A 15009-nucleotide genomic window follows, 5' to 3' on the forward strand; every position below is an offset into this window, starting at 1 on the left:
CCGCCCGCCCAGCTAAATATATATTAAATTTTGGACCATTATAAATTTAGATGTAATTTTAGAGACTAATTTATAAATTTTAATATTGTATAATATATAACATATAATTTAACCAAATATTAAGGATATTTAGTCTTTAATCTGGTCTTTAATTAGGGAAATATTCGGCTCTTTGATTAAACCCATAATCCCACTAACCACGTCACTTTCCATGTTCTTTAGCCCATGCTGCCCATCCAAACACAAATTAGCCATACTATATGCATTAACATCAAAAGCAGCAGTTTACATGTTGTTTAGCAACTCAAAACCCATATTAGACGCACTATGAGCATTAACATCGAAAGCAACTCAACAATCCAACTCTGCGACTACATGCTTCCTACAATTTGTCTCCATAACATTCGTAGAGCCACTCCTCTGACAAATTGAAGCATGCGTTGCTACCCCATCACGAACTGTCTGAGAACCAACTCCAACATCCCATTAGTTTGTTGTCAGGCGGATCTAGATAGATATATCGCTAGTGGGTAGTGGGTGTGGGGATGGATTCGAAAATGTACCCGCGTGGGCGGGTGTAGATTTAAAAATTTGTACCTATCATGGGTGGTGTACGGGTGGTAGATTGAAAAATATTAAGTGAGTATGGAGATGGGGGAGGGGGTATCCGCACTCGACCCGCCCGTTTGCCATCCTTAGGGACATCCATCCATATCAATCTTTTAATTCGGGTAATTTTGATTTTACGAAACGGTAAATTATGATCATCACCATAAACACAGTGTGCAGCACTGATGATAAATTTTATTTTATAATCTGAATTTTTAAAATTTAAAAAATGACGAATGTATAAAATTTTATTAATAAAAATTTAAAATTTTTAAAATAAACACTCAATCCATTTTTAATTACCAATTTCGACAAAACAACAATTTATAAACATAGGCACTGCATACTTCCTTAATGGAATCTCCTCTCTTTCGGTCATGTACTTTTAGATTACCCATTCCTCTTTGCCTTTTTCAAATTTCAAACTTCACTTCTAAAACAAAATTCTTGCGCTCAATTTCTCAACGCATATATGTATATATATCGGACATACTTAAAATTTTAATTCAATTTTAATTTGATCTTTCAATTTTAAAAAAAAATATAATTGGATCTTTAAAGTATTAATATTGTATTAAATGTCAACCTAAATTTAATATATATATATATAGCATATTTCAAACACATTAGATAAAATTTCAGACTTATATATATAAAAACTAAAGATTAATTTAACATTAATTTTGTTAAATACAATAAAGAGATGCTTTTGAATTAGCTTCTAAACATATAAAAAGTTTTTAATCAAGGATGAGTTTGTCACGCTCGATGAGCATCGTCGAGTATCACTGACGATGAACATTGTTAAGCACCATCAAATTAATTTTTAAAAAAATTAAAATTTTAAAAGACTCAACGTATAATTATAAATTAGTTAAAATTTTAAAGACAAATCATTCAAAATAAAATATTAGTTACATTATTTTACATAATCTTTTTTAAACAATAATTGGATCAAATATCAACCCCTAAATTAAAACTCTTAAATATTTTTTCCTTGTCATTGAAGTCGTCGCCGCATTTGCCTCTTCCACCGGCGAGATAGTCGCCCTCGTTCCTTCTGTTAGATTTGTCTAGAAATTAAGTTGACAAGTTGGAAATTTCATCTTGGTTGATGGCCAACTTATTGGAAATTTCATCTTGGTTGGTGGCCAAACTTTGAACATGTGAATTTCATATTTGGTGGCTAACTTGTACACATTGGAAAATTTTTTGGTAGGTGGCCAAACTTTGAACATATTGTTCTTGAAACTCAACTATAAATAGGCCTAAGTATTTTCATTAGAAATCATCCCAAAAACAAGTTCTCTCTTCCTCTTGTATTCTTCATTCTCTCACTTTGGGAATTCTAAAGAATTCCATTTGTTGTAATATTGGCGATATAGTGAAGTTATCATCCGGTGTGGTGCCCGAGGAGTAGACGATATTCTCGTCGAACCTCGTAAATTTGGTGTGTTCTCTCCTTTATTGTTTTTTATTCGGTTCTTTTCCATTGTGTTTCAATATTCAATAGTTTGACAGGTTTTATCCGCTGTGCAACCTTTAGTGGTTTTAATCTTGACATTTTAGGTCAATTTTAAAACTACGTTCGTGTGGGAAATAACCCGTTTTCCCCAACAATTGGTATCAGAGCTTCGGTTGAGGTTATCCTGGTGGTTCCGTTGCTGAAAAGATACAGTTCATGATATTGAATATTGTTCGTTAGAATTAAAATGCCAAAATACGGATCAGTTGAGACATCAAGCTCTTCATCTGGACCGGTGAGGAGAGTGATGTCAAATGCAAATTTCTCGGTGGAGTTGTTCGATGGATCTGGTCATTTTGGCATGTGGCAAGGCGAGGTGTTAGACGCTTTATTCCAACAAGGTCTAGACATCGCCATTGAGGAAGAAAAGCCCGAATATATGGAGGAGAAAGAATGTGGAACAATCAATCGTTTGGCGTGCAGCACGATTCGATCTTGTCTTTCCAGGGAGCAGAAGTATGGCTACAAGAACGAGACTTCTGCAAGTAAGATGTGGAAAGCTTTGGAGGAAAAATTCCTAAAGAAAAGCTCTCAGAATCGTCTCCACATGAAGAAAAAATTGTTCAGATTTGATTATCAACCAGGCACCAGTATGAATGAACACATCACTGCGTTCAATGAGCTAGTGGAAGACTTATTGGGCATGGATGAAACCTTCAAAGATGAAGATTTGGCTTTGATGTTGTTGTCATCTCTTCCAGATGAATTTGCGCACCTTGAGACAACGTTACTTCATGGTAAGGATAATGTTACCCTTAAAGATGTAACTGTTGCTTTGTATAGTTATGAACTCAGGAAGAAAACCAAGAAGGAGAGCAAGTACGAAGCAGCAGAGGCCATGGTGGCAAGAGGTCACTCGAAAAGTCAAAAGCCAAAGTGGAGAGGGAGATCAAAGTCGAAGTCGAGACTGGGAAAAGATGAATGTGCCTTTTGTCATGAGAAAGGCCATTGGAAGAAAGATTGTCCGAAGCTGAAGAAGAAAGGAAAAGCTGCTCCAGATGCATGTGTTGCAGAGCATGATGCACATGACTCTGGCATATCATTGGTTGCTTCATCAACAACATTCCATTCTGATGAGTGGATATTAGATTCGGGTTGCACCTATCATATGTCCCCTAATTGGGAGTGGTTCTCCGATTTAGTGGAACTAAATGCAGGAGTTATTTATATGGGCAATGATAATGTCTGTAAAACTATTGGGATAGGTTCAATTCGATTGAAGAATCAAGATGGATCAATCAGAGTTCTGACGGATGTCCGATACGTTCCCAGTTTGAAGAAAAATCTCATCTCGTTGGGAGCCTTAGAATCCAAAGGCTCAGTAGTCACTATGAGAGATGGAGTTTTAAAAAGTCACATATGGCACACTTGTGATGATGAAGGGCATCAGGAAAAATAATTTGTATTACTACCAAGGTAGTACAATTATTGGAGCAGTTGTAGCAGCTTCCGGATGTGATGATTTGGACGCAACCCAGTTGTGGCATATGCGGTTGGGACATGCTGGAGAGAAATCATTGCAAATTCTGGCAAAGAAAGGATTGTTGAAAGGTGCAAAGGCTTGCAAATTGAACTTTGCGAGCATTGTGTTCTGGGAAAGCAGAAGAGAGTGAAGTTTGGCACCACTATGCATAATACAAAAGGTATTGTAGATTATATTCACTCAGATGTATGGGGTCCTTCAAAGACATCGTCTTTGGGAGGAAACCATTATTTTGTAACTTTTGTAGATGACTTTTCCAGAAGAGTTTGGGTGTATCCGATGAAGTCTAAAGATGAAGTGCTTCAAATTTTCCTGAAATGGAAAAATATGATCGAGAACCAGACTGGTAGAAAGATCAAACGTCTTAGGACGGACAATGGAGGGGAATATAAAAGTGACCCATTCTTTGACGTTTGCCATGAGTATAGTATTGTTCGACACTTCACTGTTAGACATACACCACAAGAGAATGGGGTGGCAGAGCGTATGAATCGAACACTATTGGAGAAAGTTCGATGTATGTTGTCTAATGCTGGGTTAGGCAAGGCATTTTGGGCTGAGGCTGTGACATATGCTGGCCATCTCATTAATCGTCTGCCGTCATCAGCGATAGGAGGAAAAACACCATTGGAGGTATGGTCTGGAAAACCTGCTACTGATTATGATTCCTTACATGTATTTAGATCCACTGCTTATTATCATATGAAGGAATCCAAGCTTGATCCGAGAGCAAAGAAGACTCTCTTTATGGGAATCACCCATGGAGTGAAGGGATTCCGCCTTTGGTGTTTAGACACCAAGAAGATAATTTGTAGCAGAGATGTTACCTTTGATGAATCTGCCCTAGTAAAGAAGGTAACAAGTGAAGCTGTCCAGATAAGTAGTACTCCGCAGCAGGTGGAGCATACTCCAAAACAGGTAGAGTTTCAGCAGATGATGATCCCAGAAGTTGATGCAGCTGATTCTTCAACTCCAATAGAAGAATCAGAAGATGAAGAGGTTCAAACCCAAGAACCATTGGAGACACCAGAAACACTTGCAGTTACAAGGCCAAGGAGAGAAATTCGTAGACCTGCTCGATTTGTTGATATGGTGGCCTATGCTCTTCTAGTTTTTGATGATGATATCCCTATCACTTACCAAGAAGCAATACAAAGCTTGGAAAGTGATAAGTGGAAAAGTGCCATGGATGAAGAAATGCGATCTCTCCAAAAGAACGACACTTGGAAACTGTCACAATTACCGAAAGATAAAAGAGCCATTGGATGCAAGTGGGTATTTGTAAAGAAAGATGGATCTCATAACAAGAAAGATGTTCGCTACAAGGCACTGTTGGTAGCGAAAGGCTACGCTTAAAAGGAGGGAATCGACTACAATGAAGTATTTTCCCCTGTTGTGAAGCATTCCTCCATTAGAATATTGTTGGCCTTGGTAGCATAGTTAAATTTGGAGCTAGCTCAACTTGATGTAAAGACGGCTTTCTTGCACGGTGATTTAGAAGAGGAGATCTATATGACACAGCCAGAAGGATACAAAGATGGTGGTTGTGAGAAATGGGTTTGTAAGCTGAACAAATAGCTATATGGATTGAAACAATCTCCGAGGCAGTGGTACAAGCGATTTGATAGCTTTATGAGGAGGCAAAAGTATACTAGAAGCAAATATGATCATTGTGTGTATTTGCAAAAGCTCAAAGATGGATCTTTCATTTATCTTCTCTTGTACGTTGACGATATGTTGATCGCTTCGAAGAGTCAAAAGGAGATAGACAAATTAAAGGCTCAGTTGAATCAAGAGTTTGAGATGAAAGATCTAGGTGAGGCCAAGAAGATTATTGGTATGGAGATAAGCAGAGATAGACAGAGAGGGAAGCTTTGTTTAACATAGAAGCAGTATCTGAGAAAGGTATTACAATGTTTTGGCATGAATGAAAATACCAAACAGGTAAGTATCCCATTGGCTTCTCATTTGAAACTTAGTTCTCAATTATCTCCTAAAACTAACGAAGAACGAGTGTATATGGCAAAAGTTCCATATGCTAATGCAGTTGGGAGCTTGATGTATGCAATGGTGTGTACGCGTCCTGACATTTCACAAGCAGTTGGAGTTGTGAGCAGGTACATGCATTATCCTGGAGAAGGACATTGGCAAGCTGTGAAATGGATTATACGGTATCTCCAACAAACCGTGGATGTTGGTTTAGTTTTTGAACAGGATGAAGCACTTGGTCAGTGTATGGTTGGATATGTTGATTTCGATTATGCTGGTGATTTGGATAAGCGTCGATCAACTACTGGGTATTTGTTTACTCTTGCTAAAGCCCCAGTAAGTTGGAAGTGTACATTGCAATCTACGGTGGCCTTGTCTACTACAGAGGCAGAATACATGGCAGTTTCAGAGGCTGTAAAGGAAGCAATTTGGCTTAACGGGTTGATGGAAGACTTGGGAGTTGTTCAAAGTCACATTAGTCTCTTTTGTGACAGTCAGAGCGCTATTCACTTAGCGAAAAATCAAGTCTACCATTCAAGGACTAAGCATATCGACGTGAGGTATCACTTTGTGCGGGAGATCTTTGAAGAAGGAAAGATTATACTTCAGAAAATTGCGACATCAGAAAATCCTGCAGATATGATGACCAAGGTGGTAACAGTACCAATACAAAAATAGGTTACTAGATTTTGTTTGAAAAATAGTGCGTCGGTACGATACATCACGTATTGATATGTTCGTATCGACCACAGAAAGAGGGAGGAACGACTACGACTATCTCACCGACAAAAAAGGATAACGACGGTGACGTCTTCAATGGTAAGAAAAAATATTTAGGGTTTTTTAATTTAAGAGTTGGTATTTCATCCAATTGTTGTTAAAAAAAATATTATGGAAAATAATGTAATTAATATTTTATTTTAAATAATTTACCTTTAGATGTTTAACTAATTTATAATTATAGTGAGTCCTTTAGAATTTTAAATTTTTATAAATTAAATTAATGGTGCTCAACGATACTCATAATTAGTAATACTCAATGGTGCTTATCGAATATTATAGATTTTTTATTTTAATTAATTATAATATCAATATATGTAATTTAAAGTTAAATTAGTACAGTATGTGGTTACGTACTGCATGCCAAGGTGGCGACATATGTTTTGCAAACAAAAGTATGTACAAATTGAATGATTAGAAGGCTATAATGACAAAACTAACCTTTTTGTTTTTTTCCTCTTTTTTACTACAACTCTTGCTCGAAGCTCCACGCATATCTTCTACTCAGCTTTTTTTTTTTTTAACTATTATTATTTGGGAACGAACATAAGTTGGATCGGGTCAAAGTTCTTGCCTAATACGAATTCAGCCCGAACATTATACTCCATCGTCCTTCATATATATCTCTCATTTTTAATAAGTAAAATAATTATTTAATTAAAATTGTATTATAATTATTATTATTTTTAAATATATGTGAAGCTTGATTATATTATTATTATTATTATTTATGGTTCATGTTAGTTCAAATATTTTCATAATAAATTTAATATGAACTCAAAATAAAAAATATATAATTTTATAATCGAACTAAAATTCATCAAATATGTATCTAACATTCATCCCTATCGTTACCTTATTATTAATGAGTTACGTTATTTCATTTGTTGAAAAAAGGTAATTATTATATTTAATTTTAATGAAATTATTCATATCATTTTGTTGATTTAATATATCTCAGATTAGTCACCTAGACGCCCCCTGTGGTGGGACAAGTTCCCCATAATTTAGGAGAGTTTTTGTCAACATTGGCTTAGCGCAATAGTCTTTGATAAGGGATACACACTTCGGAGGGGAGTAACTTCCGAGTCATCCAGCTGGCAACATGGCGGATCTCAGGCTAGGGGTGTAAACGAGTCAAGTCGAGTTCGAGTATTGTTAAGTTCGACTCGACTTGAAAACTCTAAAATGGAGTTTGATTCGACTCGAACCCGAAATCCTGAACTGAATCTCGTGAGCAGCTCAAAAAGGCTCGAAATAAAAAAAAATTCTTAAACTTAACTAGATTGAAGCCTCAAACTCAAATTCGAACCTGAACCTTAAATACATGAGTCTTTTTTTATTTTTTAATAAAAAAACAACACATAAATGTTAATATTATTAATAATTTATTTAAAAATAATAATATCTTAATATATTATATTTTCGACCTTCTCACGAGCTTTTCGAGTCGAGTATCAAGTAGCTCATTTCGACTCGTTAAGAATTCGAGTCGAGCTCAAGTCGAGTCCATTCGATCCAAGTATTTATCGAGCCTTGACTGAGTCGATCTCGAGTAACTCGTGATATGTCTCGTCTTAAACCGAAAATATTACATTTTTTGTAACATTTTCGATTTAAACCAAAAATGTTAAACTTTCTTTTAACATTTCCGATTGCATATTTCTTTAATCTTAAATTTCAGTTGCCATATGGCAGTATTACCCAAATTTATTTTCAGTTATGCTTTTGTACAAATACAAAAGTATAATATTTTTATTTTGACTCAACATTTTATTATGTTTAAATTATATTAAAAAAATAAGAATAAAATTATTGAGGTAATAATATATTAAAAATCATTTTAAAAATTATTTCAAGAGAGTTTATCACTCAATCTATTTTTAATGCAATTTGGCATAATAAAACCTGTGTATGTATTCAATGTATGCTTTACGGTTTACATCATAATTATTATTTGCACTCCTTAACATGTAACATATATGTTTCGAATAAAATATGAAAATGTTGTAAATTATCAATTTTTTATTCGTTGAAATTAGGGATGAGTAAAATTGAACTCGACTCGAATTGATTTCGAATTGTAATTTCATAAGTTCGACTAAAATAAATTTCAAGTTATAATCATTTCTCCAATAGGTTTTTCTCGAGTCGTTCTTATAAGCACATAATTCGACTCCCTTCTTACAAAAAAAACTCGTGATTTTCCACTCTTGAGGTAGAAAAGTTGTTATTGAATCGACAAGGGCAATCCTCGTAAACTTTATTGACGTCAAAGATAGTAAGCTAGTAACCTCGACATTATCCGTTTTCACTTGTACCTTTAAAAATCTAATAATATTTACACCCGTAGGTTATCAGTTTCAATTTATAATAAAATTAATTTATATAAACACTATTTAAATTGTCTATAATTCAATCATATTACTAAATAAAAGTTTATTATATATTTAAATAAATATTTTTAAAATGTAATAATAAAAAAATTAAGATTCATTCATTCAATAAAATAAATTATTTTAAAATTAAATATGATTACAATGTTTAAAATAAAGGAGAGATATGAGAGAGAAAATAGAGATAGATGTATCTATATATATTTTTTGATTAGTACATGAACCCCATATATACAGAGGTGAAGAATGCTCTCTAATAATTATACTACATGTGAAGAGTGAAGTCATTTGGCATTTCATCTTCTCAATTCATTGAAGAATGCTAAAAGCTACATTAACTAATAGGAGTAAGAATGACATTCACATAATATATTCATAACACTCTCTCTTGGATGTCCATTATTATCTAATTGCGCCTCATTAAAACTTTACTAGGAAAAACCTAGTGGGACAAAAACCTAGTGAAATAAAAAGAGTACATACTTATACGCTTGACATGTTGTTTCATTAAAAACCTTACCTGGAAACCTAGAGGGAAAAACCAAGGTTAAGGGAAAAAGAGTACAACGCACATTTTTCCCCCTAATGGCTACATCACTTAAGATCTCTAAGGTGACACATTCCAATGTAGTGTACTAACTTCTGAAACACATATGTAGGAAGTGCCTTAGTGCATAAATCTGCCAAATTCTCTCTTGAACTGATTTGATTAACTTTTATCTCTTTAAGCTTCTGAAGGTCTTGAGTGAATAAGAATTTAAGTACAAAGTGTTTTGTTCTATCACCTTTGATGTACCCACTCTTTAGTTGTTTAATGCATGTTGTATTATCTTCAAACAAAACAGTAGCAACTTCTTTTCAAGATGATAAACCATAATTATTTTGTATGTGCTCATAGATCTTAGCCATACACATTCACGACTAGCTTCATGGATTTCAAAGATTTCTACATGATTAGAAGAACTTGATGCAATCGTTTACTTCATGGGGCACCAAGAGATTGTTGTACCACCATATGTAAAAACATATCCAGTCTGTGATTTACCATTATGGAGAATGTGACATAAATCCTACATTTACAAAACCAATCAATTTTGTTTTGGATTTATTATGGAAAAACAAACTCATATGTTTTGTGCCTTGGGGATAACGAAATACTTGCTTAATTCCAATCCATTTGTTTTTCCAAGTTTTTTCATCTTGAATTATTTCTTCAAACAATCAACTACAATTTGAATCTCTTCAGGAGTTCCAATGATATTTAAATCATCAACGTATACTGCAATAATAACGTATCTAGTTCTAGACTTCTTAATAAAAATGCATGGGCAAACTGGATCATTCTTATAACCTTTTTTAATAAAAACTCACTTAGGCAATTATACCATATGCGTCCGGATTGTTTCAGTCCATAGAGGGATCTATTCAATTTGATTGAATAATGTTCTCGAGAACATGAATTCACTACTTATGACAATTTAAATTTCTCAGGGAATTTCATGTAAATTTTAGTATCCAGTGGGTCATACAAATAAGTTGTTACTATATCCATTAGGCGTAAATTGAGTCATTCTCTTATAGCCTAACTTATGAAAAATCTAAATGTAGTTGCATCCACCACATGAGAATATGTATCCTCATAATCAATTCCAGATCTTTGTGAGAATCCTTGTTCAACCAAACATGCTTTATATCTCACAATTTCTCCTTTTCATTTCTTTTACGAACAAAGACCCATTTGTATCCCACTGGTTTCACACCTGCAAGTGTATGAATTACTGGTCCAAACACTTTTCTTTTCACTTGCGATTTCAATTCAACTTCAATTTCTTCTTTCCATTTTGGCCAATCATCTCTTTGTTTGCATTCGTCAATTGATTTTGGTTCATGATCCTCTTTTTCATTCATAACATCTAGTGTTACATTTCATGCAAAAACATCATTGACGTTGATTTGATTTCGGTTTCATCCAATACCAAACATGACATAATCAATAGAGATCTGTTCATTTTCAGGTACTTAAGTTTCTTCTGAAACTCTTTTCCCAATTATGTTTAAATTCTCTTTTGGAGATCTTGGTAAAACCATTGTTTCCTCGATTTGACCATCATTCTTCTTTGCTCCATTTCTTTTTTGAAGATTCTTATCTTTGGAATCAATTGGTCTACCACGTTTTAGGCATGCATTAGACCCATTAGCAACTAGAATTTGTCCGTCTAGGATCAAGTGTTATTGGGGCATTCACAGCTGGTATATGTGACTTAATCACTCTCTTTGTGTCAGTAAATGCATCTGACAATTCATTAGCTAAACTTTTTAAATGAATAATTTTTTGAACTTCTAATTCACGTTGCTTAGTGCGAGGATTAAGATGAAACAATGATAATTCTTTCCAATTAATTTTTCTTTACCAACTGTTTGATATCTCTCCCTAATGTTAGAAAAATTGACTCGTCAAAAAGACAATCCGTAAAACGAGTAGTAAATAAATTCCTAGTAGATGATTCTAGATATTTAATTATCGATGGGATTCAAATCCAACATATATACCCAACCTTCTCTGAAGACCCATCTTAGTTTTGTATGGTGGAGTTATTGGAACATATACGACACATCCAAAAGTTCTTAGATGAGATATATTTGGTTTCTAACCATAAACCATTTGTAATGGGGAGATTTTATGATAACTTGTTGGCCTGATGCGAATCAATGCCTCCTTATGTAAAATTGCATGCTCCAAACAATAATTGAGAATTTAGACTTCATGAGTAATGATATTGCTATCAATTGAAGTCACTTAATTAAAGATTCTGTAAGACCATTCTAAGTATAAACATGAGTTACATGATGTTCAACACTTATTATAATGGACATGCAATAGTCATTAAAAGACGAAGAAGTAAATTCTCCATCATTGTCAAGACGAATTGTCTTAATAGAAAAATATGGAAAATAGGCTCACAATCTATTCAATTTAGCAAGTAACCTTGCAAATGCCAGATTATGAGTTGATAACAAAGATACATGGGACCATATAGTCGATGCATCGATTAAAACCATAAAGTACCTAAATGGTCTGCATAGGGGATGTATAGGTCCACATATATTCTCTTAATTTGTTCAAGAAAAGTGATTGATTCATAATTTATCTTAGGAAGTGATGACTTAATTGTCAACTTGCCTAGTGAATATGCGGCACATGAAAAATTATTTTGAAAAATCTGTTGGCTCTTTAATGAATGTCTACATGAAATTTTTATTTTTTTCATCATAATTGAATCGGGATGACCTAACTGGTCATGCCAAACAATAAAGTTATCAATAAATTTATAGTTTACTATAGCATGTGTCTCTATTGAATTGATATTTGTGTAGCAAAAACTAGTAGAGAATTAGGCAACTTTGCAAGAACTTGTTTATTACCTTGAGTAAGTCTTGTAATTTGAAGAAATTCATTATTTCCTTCACTTATAGTCTCAATATGATATGCATTTTGGCGAATATTTTTAAAACTCAATAAATTCCTTTAAGACTTAAAAGAATATAATGCATCAATGATTTCAAACTTTGTTCCCCTTGGTAATACCTTCTACTATGTTTGTACTATCAGATATAGTGCTCACACTTCTTTTATTATTAAGTGAGAAAAATATCTCTTATCTTTGAGTATGATGTGAGTAATTGCACAGTCTTCTAGACATAAATCTTTATCTTTCAATGCTAATTGCCTTTTAGAGGTATTCATAATTTTCTTCAAGAAGAAAAAAATAGTCACAAAAACAATTATAATGTCTAAAACATATATCCAAATCTAAATAGTTAAAATATCTGACAATAAAATGTCTCATAAAAGTAATAATAAATTAACTCTCAACGCATAAAACATAGCAATAAAATCCATAAATTATAACCTAGATAATTAAAAATAAACATAAGTTGATAGAGTTTAGTACGATCAATGAAAATTTGTGGACTTAATTATTTTCTTAAGAAGTAAAATAAAATTAGCAGTCTCCAAATGGGTTGTATTGCTAGCATCAAAATTACCTTCGTCATCTTCATACAAAAGATTTGTCTCTACTTTCTTTCCCTTATGTTTTAGTAATTGTTGATAAAGATCAACTAGGTGCTTTTGACCAATGACATTTTTTATCCACAACGATATCATTTATTGGTCACATTGTTTTCCTTTTCTTTTTCATGCTTTCTTTCATCTTTAAGATCCCACTTCTGGTGAGAATATGAGTTTCTAAAATGACCACCTTGACCATATCTATATCCACATCCATATCTGCAACTATAACCACGACCACGACTGTGTCCATTACCACTACCATAGGCAGGGGTTGTTTCTTTCAATTCTTGCCCATTTTTAGTTGTCAAATTCTCTTCAGGGAATTGAGCAGAACTAATTAGGCGTAATTCATGATTTTTCATTAGTAGCTCATTGTTTTGCTCAGCCACTAGGAGACAATAAATTAATTCAGAATATTTCTTGAATCACTTTTCACGATATTGTGTCTGCATGACAATATGTTTGCTTGGAAAGTGGAGTATGTTTTTCTAACATTTCTGCATAATTAATTTTTCTCTCCACATAAATTCAACTGTGAAGTGATTCTAAACATGACTGAGTTATAATCACTAACAGATTTAAAATCTTGTAATCTTAAATCAACCAATCATAATAAGCTTTAGGCAAAATTACAGTTTTTGGTAGTCATACATTTCCTTTAGATTGATCCAAAGAATTTGAGGGTCTTTAACAGTCAAGTATTCAGTCTTAAGACCTTCATGAATGTGATGGCGATGGAATATCATTACTTTAGCCTTATCATGAGTTGTTGCTTTATTTCTTTCCTTAATGGTCTCACCAGGACCCTTTGCATCCAAGTGAATTTCAGCATCTAGTAGCCACGATAAATAGTTTTTTCCAATAATGTCCAAGGCCATAAATTCAAGTTTTTGTAAGATTTGACATGATCATTGTTATAATTAAAAAACCAATTGGGTGAATGTTGCTTACTCATATACATACAAAAAAAATTGTTATAAACATGAAAACAAAATCTAAAAAAATGACTAAGTTATAATTAAAATGACAATGCATGGATAAACTCTAATCTTAGTGGTTGATGATAAAAAAGTCAAACAACAAAACATGCTTTACAAGTTGAGCTAATATATACGACATACCTAGATTAAATCACTAATACAAACAAGAGACTTGAATATTATAACAAATTCATATGAATAAAGTAGTGGACAAGACTTAAATAATATACAATAAAGGAAAACATAAAATAAAACTATTCACACATGCCAAAACTAAAAAAATCATGCAAAGTCATAAATCTCTTTACAAAATAAGTGTCACTTAAATAGTAAATCTCAATGAAAGAAGTCATGTCACGTGTCATTTTAACAATGATAGTAGATTATACCTTAATAGATTATGGAGATTATAACAGCCTCAACCCGTACCTGACCCAGATACGAATCTGATGTGTCATATTAACTTTTCAAAACCTTTACTCTTTAAAAACAATTCATATAAAATTTAAACTCTTAATTGTATTTGAATGGTGAAACCCTTATAACAAGATTTCTATTGAAAATTGTAATGAAAATAAATATTTGATAATTTACATAAATTTAAAAGGTGTTGGATTACAAAAATGATCAGAGCATTACAATTTAAAACTTATAATACATGCCAACAATTCACAAAATAACGAGAACATTCAATTTAAATTGGTCTAATCTGATCTTTTTCCGGAGTATGTTGTCATCGCCTAGCTTTAGCTCTCTGCTTTCTTCGAACCTACGTGTAAAACAATCACACGCTAAGTCGTTGACTTAGTGAGGCAAGTTCGAGTAAGATAAAACATTATAAAATAAATTCTTATTCATTTCATAGAAACATTTCGTAAAGGATTCAATTTGCATTTAATAACTAAAATGTATACTTTTATACATTGTTCGTTTATATAACTTTGTTTTTAATAGCCCAATGCATACTACTGAGAACAGTAGGTATTTGAGTACATTAAGGTTGTGCACTAATGCAGTCACCACTGGTCATATAAATTGCACTGAAGTGCCACATATTTGTCCCGAAGGACCACATAGAAGTATCGACTCTTGGCATGCCAACTATACATCTAATTCTCATATATATACCTTGGGCTTTTTAACCACATAATTATTTATCATTTCGTTGTTCA

This window comes from Hibiscus syriacus, unplaced genomic scaffold (genome assembly GCF_006381635.1).
Source record: "Hibiscus syriacus cultivar Baekdansim isolate YM2019G1 unplaced genomic scaffold, ASM638163v2 tig00110253_pilon, whole genome shotgun sequence".
NCBI classification, from domain to species: domain Eukaryota; kingdom Viridiplantae; phylum Streptophyta; class Magnoliopsida; order Malvales; family Malvaceae; genus Hibiscus; species Hibiscus syriacus.